The following is a 14,016-nucleotide window of genomic DNA, read 5'->3' as shown; positions in this document are numbered from 1 at the left end:
TTCTGGTGATTGCTTGTTGTTTGTAGTGGTGGTAGTGGTAGTAGTGTATTAACAGTTGAGTTAAATGTACAATTTGTGTGTAAATGTACAACATTTACTTTATCCATTCACCGTTCTTTGATTTAGGGACATCTAAGTTGTTTCCAGTTGCTGGTAATCACAAATAAAGCACCTATGAACATAGGTGAACAGTTGTCTATGTAGTTGGATACAATGTTCTTTTGTATATTCCCAGGAGTAGTGTAGCTGTGTCTAGAGTTAGATCTATTCCAAATTTTCTGAGAAACCACCAAATTTATTTTCAAAGTGTCTGTACAAGTTTGAATTTCTACCAGCATTGGAGGAGTGTTTCCCTTTTACCACATTCTCATCAGCATATTTTTTTTTTTAATTTAGCCACTCTGAACAGTATAGGATAGACTCTCACAGTCATTTTGATTTGCATTTCCTTGTTAGATAAGGATGTTGAATATTTCTTTAGTACTTCTCTGTCATTTGTGATTCCTCTGTTGAGAATTCTGTTTAGCTTTATACCACATTTTTAAATTAGATTATTGGGTTTATTGATGTCTAGTTTCTTGAGTTCTTTATATATTTTGGATATTAGACTTCTGTCAGATATTGAGTTGGTGAAAGCCTTTTCCCATTATGTTGGCTTCCCTTTTGTCCTATTGTCAGTGTCCTTTGCCTTACAGAGCCTTCTCAGTTTAGTTAGGTCACATTTACTAGCTGTTGTTCTTAGCACCTGTGCAATTGGTATTTTGCTCAGGGAGTCTTCTCTGGTGTCAGTGAGTTCTAGGATATTCTGCACTTTCTCATTTATTAGTCTAAACATATCTGGCTTTGTTTTAAGGTCTTTGATCCACTTGATCTAACATTTTGTGCAGAGTAATAGATATGGATCTATTTGCATTTTTTTCTACCTCCAGAATTTTAGTTACACCTGTGCCTTTTATTGAAGATGGTTTCTTTCTTTCATTGTTTATTTTGGGTTCTTTATCAAAAATTAGATTTCATAGGTGTGTGGATTTATGTCTAGGTCTTCTATTCTATTCCATTGATCAACCTTTCTGTTTTTATGTCAATACCATGCTGTTTTTATTACTATAGCCCTCTAGTAAAGTTTGTCTCAGGACCAAAAATGCCATTCTTCAAGATTCAGTGGAATCTTGGGGTTACCTGGCTTCCAGGTCATTATATCCTTGTACCAAGAAAATGTCTGGCATGTAACAAGAAGTGGAGGGGGCAGATCCATTCTGGGGATGTACAGATGTAAAGACAGACACAAAGCCTTTCTTTTTGAGCTACTGGCTGAAATTTTGCCTGTTCCCAGGAAACTTTGAGCCTGTGAGGTGGCTGGACAGCACCTATAACCAACCTCTGCTCCAGGGAAGGAGACAGCCTGTCTGGAGCTCAGGCAGTGCCAAGACTCAGACACTCAGAAGGCCAGGCCATCTGAATTCAGTAGGCACTAGTAAAATTTTCTAGGAAAAGTATCCTCGATGACTCTGAGACAATTGCTACCCTTCTCTTTTTTCTTTTCTAGGTGTCCCTTGGTCCATCCTGGTCTGCCTGGTTTTACAGAGCTCCCATTCCAGCTGTTAACAGGCTGTGAAGACTTATCTACAGAAGAGGAGGTGAGGGGACACCCATCTTGTGGCTGGATCAAGGACAATAGCACCAGATTAGAGAGGATTGGGGCATTCATACTTCTTGAGAGGGGTTGCTAGTTTACCAGGTGTAGCCGCCTGTGGCCATGAATCAACTGGGTTCACCTGAAAGGGGGGCTGGGAATGAAAGGTGATAGAAGGTGAGAAGAGGTGAATCCAAGACAAAGTTCTCTGATCAAGTCTCTAAGCTTTAATGTTCAGCTCTCAATTTAAAGGTAAAGGTACAACCCAAAACCCCTCCTGGTTTAAAAGAAAGATGGGTAGGATAATCCATAATCCATTCTTGGTCATGGCTAGAGATATCTCAAGGCAAGCCCAGAGGAAGTTCTTCTTCTAAGTTCCATGCAGCCAGGGTGGGTAACTCCATCTAGATCCTATCACTTGGTCTGTTGTGGTAAACAAGGTCTCTCAGTCCTGCTCAAGGCTGGGAGGAAGGGCACAACCAGGCAGTGAGAAACTGAGATGTTTTCTGTCTTTGTAATTTGCCTCACTGAACAACTTATAGGCTAATGAGTTTTTGGCTTTCATTAGCAAGGATATTCACCTTCAGTTCTCTCTGGATTTCCTATGAGAACTGGAGCTTGTAAAACAGCAAGATACTTGAGGAGACAGTATAGGACTTGCATGTGATTGCATGGAAGTGTCCATGTGTGTTGGCTGGGTGGGCCCAACCTCAGGGTCATATGAACCTCCTTTCTCACTCTCTTCCCTTTCTTGCCATCTCAATGCTGTTCATGGTGCAGTGGCTTCTTATTCTCATCGTCCATGTAAGGTTCTGCCATAGGATTCCCCAGTTAAACAGCAAAGTTGTCTTCTATTCCCACTGCAAGTAATTACCTATTTGATCAGGACATAAGACACAAGAGTGGCTAGGCTCCTCTGTCCATTTCCTTTGTCTTTATACACTAGGAAAGGTTTGGGGGTCACAAGGAGTCTAGGCTCCTGCCACAGTGAATAGATAGGCATTATCAAGTTCTCAAAGGAAGGAGTGGGGATACAGCTCAATTGGTAGATGTTTGTCTAATATACACAAAATCATGCCCTGGGCAGATCATCACCACTTTTGTGGTAATACAGCACCAGGAGGTAGAAGCAGAGGATCAGGAGTTCAAGGTCATTGTCCCCTTTATGCTAAGTTCTCAGTCTGGGATACAAGAGATCTTGCATCTAAACAAAACAAAACAACAAAATCCAAACAACAACAACAAAACCAAGCAGGATATGGTGGCACACTCTTTCAACTCAAGCACTTAGGAGGCATACATTGGTAGATCTCTGTGAGCTCAAGGCCAACTTGGTCTACATAGCAGTTCTAGGCTAGCCACTGATACACAGTGAAGCACTGTCTCAAAACAAAACAACAAACCAAATCAAACCAACCAAACAAGTCCCTGGCTGAGGTCATCTCGCTGGAATAGATGAACCAAGCATTTAAAATGAGCAGGAAGAGAGAGTAATGATGCAACTCAACTAGGAATGATGCTTGCTGTCATGCATGATGAGCTGAGTTCAGTCTCTGGGAACCAAACAGAGAGGGAGAGAAACAGCTCCTGCAATTTGTTTTTTACCACATGCATGCTGTGGCACTAAAGTAGATACAACACACACACACACCCCCTAAGTAAACAAATAAATCATTGTTGGGGAGTTGGAGTACAGACTGTAAGTCATCAACAATTTCCCTTACTATAAAGAGACTACTCATAAATTCTGTTACCCACATTTTGTTAACACATGCATGCTGTGGCACTAAAGTAGATACAACACACACACACACACACACACACACACACACACACACCCTAAGTAAACAAATAAATCATTGTTGGGGAGTTGGAGTACAGACTGTAAGTCATCAACAATTTCCCTTACTATAAAGAGACTATTCATAAATTCTGTGACCCTAGATAATCCTGATTAATAAAATAGACAACTGCAAAAATAATTCACACAAGCTCTGAATAATTAAAAAATAAATTTTAATGAAAATTTAAATTTGGGGAATTGGATTTTGTTTCTCAAATGGCAAATAAAAACTACTTCAATACACAATTCGAGAAAGTTTGGATTAAATATCAATGACAAATTAGTGAACGTCATGATAACAGTTTTAGAACTCTATCATCTGATACTATTTTGAGAAACAGTTGGCCCACTATCATACAAAAGTTTCACAAGTTACATAAAACAACCTTTCTGCTGAGCCCCTTGCCTCTAGCCTTTCCCGTGTGTGCAGTTTGATAATATTTTTTCAGCAGAGGGGTTGGCCAGAGGGGTGTGGCTGTCTTCCACACTTCTTAGCAACACAGCACTCACAGGTAGGCACAGCTGATGTCACTGATCAGCTACTCTGGCTTGAATTCACAACACTCCAGGATTCATCTTCCCTAGAAATGAGCATTCTATTTTGCCTGTGTGTGTGTGTGTGTGTGTGTGTGTGTGTGTGTGTGTGTGTGTAACAGATACAAAGACAGAGACTTAAATAGAGAGAATAATAAAATGAATAACAAGAGGTGAAGTTGGAAGGGGGTAGAAGGAGGGAAAGACATTGAACAGGTTGGAAGGGAAGGAGAGAATGATAAAATTATATCATATTCTAAAAATTAAAAAATAATTGGGCTGCGTGGAAGGAATCTGACATTAAGCTAGAACAAAGAAATAACTTCAGACAGAAATCTAAGTCCTAGGCTAGAACAAAGAAGAAATTTCAGGCAGGAATCTAAATTTTAGGCTAGAACAAGGGAGTAGGCTTCAGGTATGAAAATGACTTTGGGCTAGGACAGGGAAGTAGGCTCAGATTTTGTTAATCCGGATAAGCTCTTAGAAATAGTGATCACAGGTATGATCACGGGACTCTCTTTTGTCCTGCATGTTCTTTGACTATCTGGGTTTATTGTATTGCTTGTTCCTTGACTATTTGCATCTATTGTATTGCTACTCCATCAACCTAGAACTGACCTTAATACTTGCATGTAATTTAAAAGGTATAAAAGCAAAAGAGGAGAACAAGGAATGGGATAGGGGATTAATGAGGCAGGGGAAGGGGAAAGGGGATAACATGTGAAATGTAAATAAATAAAATATCAAATAAAAAAGAAAAATAATAATAATTAAATATTTACAAATACCATTTGGGGGGATGGAGCTGTAGTTCAATGGTAGAGTGGTGACTTAGAGTACACATGGCTTGGATCTCACACCCTATCCTGTAAAACAAACAAAATGCTCAAGACTGTAACCTACCATTACTGTTTATCTGTTAATGAAGCTGGCTATTTTTGTATAGTTGATAGGTATTTGGATTTCTTCTTTCAGTATTGTCTGCCTGTCTTGCTTTCCCATTTACATACTGGTTTCTCGTTTTTCTTGTTTATTTGTAAAAATGGCCTTTATAATCTATACAATAATACACTAGTGAATTTTCAACATTAAACATGACTTTTCCTAGGAGGTGGAAGGAGGGGGTACCTGGGAAGGAGAGAGGAGGAAGATGGAAAAGTGGGAGCAAGATCAGATACTGGAGGTGACAGGAGAGAGGTACAGAAGGTCAGGAAATCAAAAAATAATGTAGCAGTGGGGTGTGAGGAGCTGGGGATAGCCACTGGAGCATCCTAGACACTGGGGAAGCATGAGGCTCTCAGGAACCAAGGAAGTGACTTTAGCTGAAATGCTAGAGAAGGGGAGATAGAGCCTGTAGAGACTACCTCCAGTAGAATGGTACAGCCCTCAGTGAGGGATGGGGCCACCCACTCATCTCAAAGTTTTTAACTCAGAAATGTTCCAGTTTAAAGGAAAGACAGGGACAAAAGATGAAGTAGAGACTGAAGGAAGGGTCATCTGGGCACTGCCCTACCTGGGGATCCACCTTGTCTGCAGACTCCAAACCCAGACAGTGTTGCCATTGCCAAGAGGCACTTACTAACAGGAACCTGGTATGGCTGTTCCCTGGGAGGTTCTGGCAGGACCTGACCAATACAGATGCAGATGATCACAGCCAACAATCAGACTGAGCTCAGTGGACTGGAGGAGAAAGGGGGACTGTAACCCAGTAAGAAAAGCAATGTTGGCTGGCTGGACAACTCAAGGCTCCCAGGGACTAGACCACCAACCAAGGAGTGTACAGGGAGGGATACATATGTAGCAGAGAATGGCCTTGTCTGACATCAGTGGGGAGGGGGGCTATTGGTGCTGTGGAGGTTTGATGTCCCAGAGTAGGGGGATGCCAGAGGGATGGAGTGGGAGTGCGTGGATGGGTGGGGAAGCATACTCATAGAGGCAAAGGGGAGAGGGCAGAGGACAGATGGGATGAGGGGGTGGCTTGTGGAAGGCTAACTGGGAAGGGGAGTATCATTTGAGATGTAAACAAGTGAAATGATTAACAACAACAACAACAAAAATAGAATTTTCCTTTTGTTCATTTTATAAGAGTGGTGATTTAATTATGCTTGGTGCAAGATGTGGTACTATCAAGAGCTGCGGGACTTGTTGGAGGAGGTGTGTCACTGTGGAAGCAAGGCTTTGATGAAAAAAAAATATATACATTTATATATATATATATACATATATATACATATATACATTTATATATACATATATATACATATATACATATACATATACATATACATATACATATACATATATACATATACATATATACATTTATATATACATATATATGTATACATATATATACACATATACATACATATATATACATATATATACACATATACATATATATACACATATACATATATATACATATATATATACATTTTCAAGCTCTTCCCAATGTAAGACACAGTAGTCTCCCCTTGCTACCTTCAAATTGGGAGGCAGATACAAGCCAAGCCGATATCCTTTCTAGGCCAGTCTAGTCTATATAAAGAGCTCCAGGGCAGCCAGAGCTACACAGAGAAGCCTTATCTGAGAAAGAATCGTCTTATCTGTCTCAGTCCTTTGGAGAAGATGGTGCTCACTAGCTTTTATATATATATATATATATATTATTTATTTACAATACAGATGTCATCCCATTTCCCTACTTCCCCTCCCTAGAACCCCTATCCTATACCCCCTCTTCCTTTATGCTTTTATACCATTTTGATTACATGCATGTAATAAGGTCAGTTCTAGGTTGAGGATCTAGCAATACAATAGATACAAATAGTCAAGGAACAAGTGATACGATAAATACAAATAGTCCAAAAAAGCAAGGCATTAAACACAGTTACATTAACACTCCCATGATCACTGTTTCTAAAGGTTTATCAGAATGACCAAAGTATCTGAGCCTACTTCCCTTAGCCCAAGGTCATTTTCATGTCTGAAGCCTACTTCTTTGTTCTAACCTAAAATTTAGAATCCTGTCTGAAATTACTTCTTTGTTCTGGCCTAATATTTAGATTCCTGCCTAAGATTATTTCTTTGCTGTAGCCTATGCTTTAGACTCCTACCTGAAATTACTTCTTTGTTCTAGTATAATGTCAGATTCCTGCTTGAAACCTACTTCCTTGGTTTTGGCCAATGTCATATCCTTGTCAAGCAGCCCCTTTTCTTGTCCTTGGCCCATGTCAGCTTCTTGCCAAGCAGCCCCAAAGGCTCTCCACCTTTCCCCTTTTTTTATTTCATTAACAAGACTGAGCTGGTCTTAGGTCATTCTGACAATAACACCTTCCTTACCCATCATGGAATATGCATTATCAAAGGCAATGCATTACTGTCTTAGGTTGGTAAGGCTCTGTGCAGAATTTTACCTGTCCTTGGTATGCCAGCCTGTTGATTTAAAAACTTTATCTGGGAGTCCATTTTGGTTTTCTCTCTTGTACAGCATTTATTGTAATGCATTGACTGTATAATTTCCAATTATGTAAGTGTGTTGAAATCTGGCATGTCTGTTACAGGGGTCTATCAACCAGCTTTTGTCTCACTGCTCTGAGTATTAGAAAACCTTGATTCTCTGAAAAAAGCTTGAAAGTGCTGGAAGAAGTGAGTTAGGCTCTAAGCAGAAGCAAGACTGTAGCAGGCTTAATTGTTGCTGGTATAACAGCTTTAATTCCTTTAACTGCTAGCACCACTGCTTCTGCAATAGCATTGACACAAGGAGTTAAGAAAACTATTTTTGTTAACCATTTAGCAAAAAAATGTTACTAATGTATTGAGTATACAAAAGAATTTATATAGGTATCTGGAACAACGAATGATGCTCTATAAGCCATTCAAATTATCTGAGAAGGTTCAGGGTTCAAGAGTTAGGAGCCATCCCAAGTGTCATGACAAATATTATTGCAGTAGTGTTACTTTTAAAATTCACAATAATTGTCATTATAATTAGAAAAAAAGTTTAAAGACACCTGTAGGATATTTGGCATAATCCTTAACACCTCTCTAGGTGTGTTAACTTTGCATAAAGAGATTATAAATTTAAAGAATGCTGCTCTGTTGACCTTTGATGCTGCAGATAATGCCAATAAAATTATCCATGGGCTGAGCTCAGTATTTCCATTTTGGACAAACCTCAGGAATGGTTTGTATAGCTTGATTAGGTTAGATCATCTTTTCCTGGGAATACTTTTATTCCTGCCCATCATGTTAAAGCTTATCTTTAACAACATCAACATGTTGGCAGCCATAGTACATGGCTCACCAGCTTTTACCTGTGCCTACTCAGCTACTCAGGGCCAACTTTAAGCTGAAGAAATGGCAAGATCTCAGAGATCACAGCAGACTTTACTGGTTTCCTCTCAAATGTAGTCTACCAGATATGGATACAGGAAAGGCTAGAATTTACACTTATTAGAGAATTTTGGATATGGAGGTGCTTTCCCAGAAATTCATGTGGTCCTGTATCCTCTGGATATGGGGTGAAGGAGAAAAGTGCCAAATGCATTGGACATTCAGTTGGATCATGAAGGGGAAATTAAATATGATTCAGTTGCTGGACAGGGCCCACCCAAAGAAAAGATAATTACAGCAAATACACTAACCTGATTCCAAAGGAAGTTATGAATGCAGATGACCCAGACTTGCAAAGACCTGATGAAGAGACAATTAAAGAGATAACAGAAAAGACAAGAGTGACCGTGCAGAAGATAATATCAAGGAAGGTTGCTGCAGCCATGCCAGTTAATACAGCTGACACTCTGGCTCCTGCTCAGTATATCCACTAAATGCCATCTCAGCCAGGAGGAGTGTTCAATTCTGTAGCTAAACAGAGGGTTATTCTAATGGTAGAAATGCAGAAAGGCCCAACGGAGGCTCCAAGATTCAAGATTAGTAAGAAAATTCCCTGGGTACCACCTTCTCCTCCAGCACCTGTAATGCACTCTCCTATTCAGAAGAAGATTGTTAAAGTACAGCAAAAATGGAAGAGCCATCTGTGTATATCCAACTGGAAGAACTCAAAGGCTTATACTGAAAGAGTTAAATTTTTAAACCCCTAGCCGACTGATAGCTGACTGAGTGGGACCAAGAGTGAAGGTCAGCGAGCCCTAAGTTCCAGGAACTTGGCAAGATTAATTTCTTAGCCCTGGGTTCCAGGAACTTGGCAAGATTAATTTCTTAAAAAAACAACTTGTACAAGATGTTTCCCTGTGACCATTCCTTGAACCAGTCACATTAACTAAATAATAGGCTGGTACTTTTCACAGGTGCTTTCTCATGACTCCCCTCACTTCTCCCAGGTTGTGTTTATTTTTCCTTTAAATACCCTCTAACTCCAAAGCTCTGGGTCAGACCCCACTGTCCCTGTTATAGGTCTTGACCTCAGTGCATTGATCTTGAAATATATCTCTTGCTGATTGCATCAAGATCGGTGTCTTGTGACTTATTGGGTGGTCACAAATTCCTGAGGCTTGGGTGAGGCCCTACCTTCAAGGGGTTCTTATAATACGATTCCATTGGATAAAGGGGTGACTGCTGATGGAGGAGGGCTGCAGCCTATACATATAAATGAAAATTTTGCCAAACTGACTAAAGCCCTATACATTGCTGATCAGGAGGCATTTGAAGCTGTTGAAATTCAAGCCCAACTGAAGAAAAAGTTGGCTCAAAAATAAAAGGAGAAACATGAAGAGAAACGTAGAGAAATGGCCCAGAAAGCCAGAGAAAGGAAAGCTGGGATGAAACCCCCTATGGATAAAGAGAATGCAGAGGCACATGAAAGGAATGAAATCCATCAAGACAGACAGAAAGAGAGGCAGCATGACTGGAACCTTTCCAGGGCAGTGCCTGAGAAGAGGTCAAAACAACAGAGAAATGAAAATCGAGGTATCAGTGAAGTCATTGTTCTCGGTGTGCCCAATCCTCCAAACTCCAATGAAGTCTAGTATGAACAAAGACTCTTCAGCCAATCCAAGGGTATGTACAGTGGGTTTGCAGGTGAAGAAGATGAAAATTGTAGTATTTATGATCAGACATGGAGAGGTGGGAAAGATGTGGCTCAGAGTATCTACAGGCCCAGTAAAAATCTGATTAAGGACAGGTACGGTGATGGCCTCAGAACCAGAATAAAGACCAACAGATTTATTCCTGATAAGACTTTTTTTTTTTTTTTATTTCAGACTTTAGACAGAGAGGCTAAGAAGAACTGGTTCACTTTGAGGAAGATCCTTTTGCTTTGGACAAGTTTTTGGAAGAAGGCAAACAGAACAGTGGTTCTGAGAGACCTTCTGAAAGCATACTCTTAGCTTGTATAAAGCCATGGTGCATCTGTATTCTGCAAGACCTCTGCCACATCCTCACTGCCTTCTGATAGTTAGCCACAGGCACTTTAGCAGAAGAGCTGCTGGTCCTATGACCCCCTTTCATTTTCCTTCTTTTTTTCTTGTAGATTGAAATTCCCTAAATGCTCTCCCTCAGACACCTTGGGAATGCTTGAACTTTTGTGAGACCATAGAGTGGAGTTACTTAAGTCAAGCTGCCAGAAGACAGTGCTTTTATGACCCTTCTATCTCAAAACCAGTACCACCTGGGTGACTCTTACATATTACCAAGTACAGCTGAAGCATGAGGTATAACCTTGCCTATCTCTGGAACACAACTTCTTTGTGTTCTCAGAAAACACTTCCCAGAAGATTTCACCTCAGCAATTCTGGTCTCTTCTTAATCACCACTAATTTTGTAACTCCAGCTAACAAGCATCAATTGTCCAAGTAGTCTCCTTCTCTTTGTGACTATAAAACCAGAACTACATGCCAAAGCTGATAAGTTCTACAGCTTGCAGGAGCTAGAACGTGGTCCATTTTTTTCTATTACAATATCACTAGTTTCTCTCCCAACTCCTTCACTGCCTAAGGTCAGCTGTCCTGAATCTTGCTTTGGAGATTGACCTTGAACTCAGAGATCTGTATGCCTGTCATCTGGCATTAAAGGTATGTACCACCTTGCCTGCAGTTAAGCCTTTCTTCACCTAGAAATTCCTCTGTCTCTGGCTGACCTTGAACCCAGAGATCTACTTAGAGTTATCTCCTCGGATTAAAGGCAAGTAACAGGACATGCCTGAATCTAAATTTAGCTGCCTAGGATCTTGCCACAAGTTCACCACTCCCTTAATTCAATTTAATATCCCTGAACTCAGGATTCAGCTCCATTTCACTTCCTGGTGCCCCTTTAATACTCAAACTATATATTTTAGACCTTTCCTTTCTATTGCTATGCATATTCCAAATGCTCTTCATGAGTCTGTATGCCTGTCATCTGGCATTAAAGGTATGTACCACCTTGCCTGCAGTTAAGCCTTTCTTCACCTAGAAATTCCTCTGTCTCTGGCTGACCTTGAACCCAGAGATCTACTTAGAGTTATCTCCTCGGATTAAAGGCAAGTAACAGGACATGCCTGAATCTAAATTTAGCTGCCTAGGATCTTGCCACAAGTTCACCACTCCCTTAATTCAATTTAATATCCCTGAACTCAGGATTCAGCTCCATTTCACTTCCTGGTGCCCCTTTAATACTCAAACTATATATTTTAGACCTTTCCTTTCTATTGCTATGCATATTCCAAATGCTCTTCATGAGATGTAAGCAGAGAACAAAGTCTATGGTGAGTATTTCTGTGACTTCCTTTGTCAATGCAATTGATCTGAGTCTCTAAACCTTAGCCTCATTCTGGCTCTTCAGACTAGGCAAAAAGCAGCAACGTTCTTCACCAAAATACTATAAAAAGTCTCTAGGTCACATACTAAAGTCCTTCTCCCCTGAAACCTCTTGGACTGTAAGGCCCCTACGAATGGAGGACCTCACCCAAGCCTCGGGAATTCTCGGCTACCCATTAACTGCAAGACACCAAATTTGATGTAATCAGCAAGAGGCATATTTTAATCAGTATACTGAGGTCAAGACCCATGACCCACAAAGGGGCAGTGGGGTCCGACCCGGGGCTTTGGAGACAGAGAGAATTTAAAGCCCAAAACCACAACTCAGGGGGGGGAACCACAACCCAGGGGGAGTAAAGGAGGGTTATTGGAGAGCACCTGTGGAAAGTCCCAGCCCATTATTCAATTTGTGACAGGGTACAAGGAGCAGGCTATTCTCTAAGAGCCTATACATAATCAGCCATCTATCTTGTGGTCAGCCAAGTTCCTGGTATCCAGGGTGCACAGGCACACTAACTTGAACTCCCAGCTCAAACCCTATTCAATCTATCTTATGGTCAGTTTTTAGTTCCTGGTACCCATAGCACTTGGTCATGCTGTCCTGAACTCCCAGCTCTGAACTCTTATCTTACTTATTTTGTCTTGTGGATAGCTAGTTTCCTAGGATCCAAAGCACAGAACAAGCTGATCTGCACTCTTGACTCCATCTGTGGAAGGTTTAAAAATTTTTAACTCTTTCAGGACCAGGTAGGTATGCATAATTCAAATCACTCTCAGTAAGGAAGTCTTCCATGGCCCTACTAGGATAGCCCATTAGCTCCTTTTAACGCATTCCACTGCTTTTCAAATCCAAAGTTCCAAAATCTACATTCTTCCAAACAAAGGCATGGGCATGCCTATCACAGCAATACCCCATTCCCGGGTACAAACTTCTGTCTTAGCTAGGGTTTGACTGTTATGAGAAGACACAACAATCAAGGCAAGTTTTATAAGGATAACATTTAATTGGGACTGGATTCCAGGTTCAGAGGTTTAGTCCATTAGCATTAAGGCAGGAACATGGCAGCATCCAGGCAGGCAGGCTGGAGAAGCTGAGAGTTCCACATCTTCATCTTAAGGCTGCTAGCAGAATACTGACTTCGAGGCAACTAGGATGAGGGTCTTAAAGCCCACTCCCACAGTGACACATCTACACTAACAAGGCCACAACTCCAAATATTGCAACTCTCTGCGACAAGCATACTCAAACTGAAAGAGTTAAAATTTTTTAAACCATCCACAGATGGAGCCAAGAGTGCAGATCAGCTTGCTCTGCACTCTGGGTCTCAGGAAATTAGCTTTCCACTAGACAAATTAGATAAGATTCGGAGCCAGGAGTCCAGAGCTAGGAGTTCAGGTCAGCGTGTTTGTACACTCTGGGTTCAAGGAACTGGACTGACCACACAATAAATTGAGTAGGGTTTGATTCTTAAAAGAAGAAAGGCTTGTATAAGATATTCCCCCATGACCGTTTCTTGAGCCTGTCATGGAAGCTGAACACTGGACAGGTGCTTTCTATAGATACTTAATCATGACCCCTCCATCTCCCCTGGGTTGTGGTTTTGCCCTTTAAAATCTCTACTCTTTTCTGATTCGGGGTCATACTTCATTGCTTGCCTCTGCATAAGACAGGCTAGAAGTTCGACCTTAAACAAAACAAATCTGAGTAATCCCAGTACTACTTTTTATTCCAGGAGATAGATACATTGAATATTCTATTTCAGAATAGTTGCTTTTTAAGGAATGTTTGTGCTTCTCCAATCTTTCAGCACTTACAGAAAAGATGGGGGCACTGAATATTCTATTTCAGAGTAGTTGGGTTTTTTTTTTTTAAAGAAATGTTTGTGCTTCTCCAATCTTGCAGCACTTATAAAAAAAAAAAAACACTGTCCCACACAGAAATGAGACTACTTCCTTGTGTGTGGCACTTACTAATCCAGGGATAACATTTTCTGTAAGATCTTTCTGAATAAACTTTCTGAATGACATCACCCCAAATGATGAGTGGGATGATGTTCACACACTGGAACTATGGTAGCAGATGCATTTGCCCTGTTGTGCTCTTCTACCGTGCTATGGAGAAACTAAGGTCTGACTTAGGGCAACTCATTTCAAATAAAAACATAAATAGGTACACGCATCATCTCAGTAATCTTTCTCTTCATCAGATGTTTGAGCCCCATGAAAAACCATTGGTTTTGAGCTTAAAC

General features: G+C 40.6%; 1 pseudogene; it reads left to right on the top strand.

The window, feature by feature from the left end:
* Positions 1-8,291: 8,291 nt before the first annotated feature.
* LOC143437158 (SNW domain-containing protein 1-like) lies at positions 8,292-10,360 on the top strand (annotated as a pseudogene).
* The last annotated feature ends 3,656 nt before the right edge of the window (positions 10,361-14,016 follow it).

This window comes from Arvicanthis niloticus, chromosome 23 (assembly GCF_011762505.2).
Source record: "Arvicanthis niloticus isolate mArvNil1 chromosome 23, mArvNil1.pat.X, whole genome shotgun sequence".
In the NCBI taxonomy this organism is placed as follows: domain Eukaryota; kingdom Metazoa; phylum Chordata; class Mammalia; order Rodentia; family Muridae; genus Arvicanthis; species Arvicanthis niloticus.
This window is presented reverse-complemented; position numbering and strand designations above follow the sequence as displayed.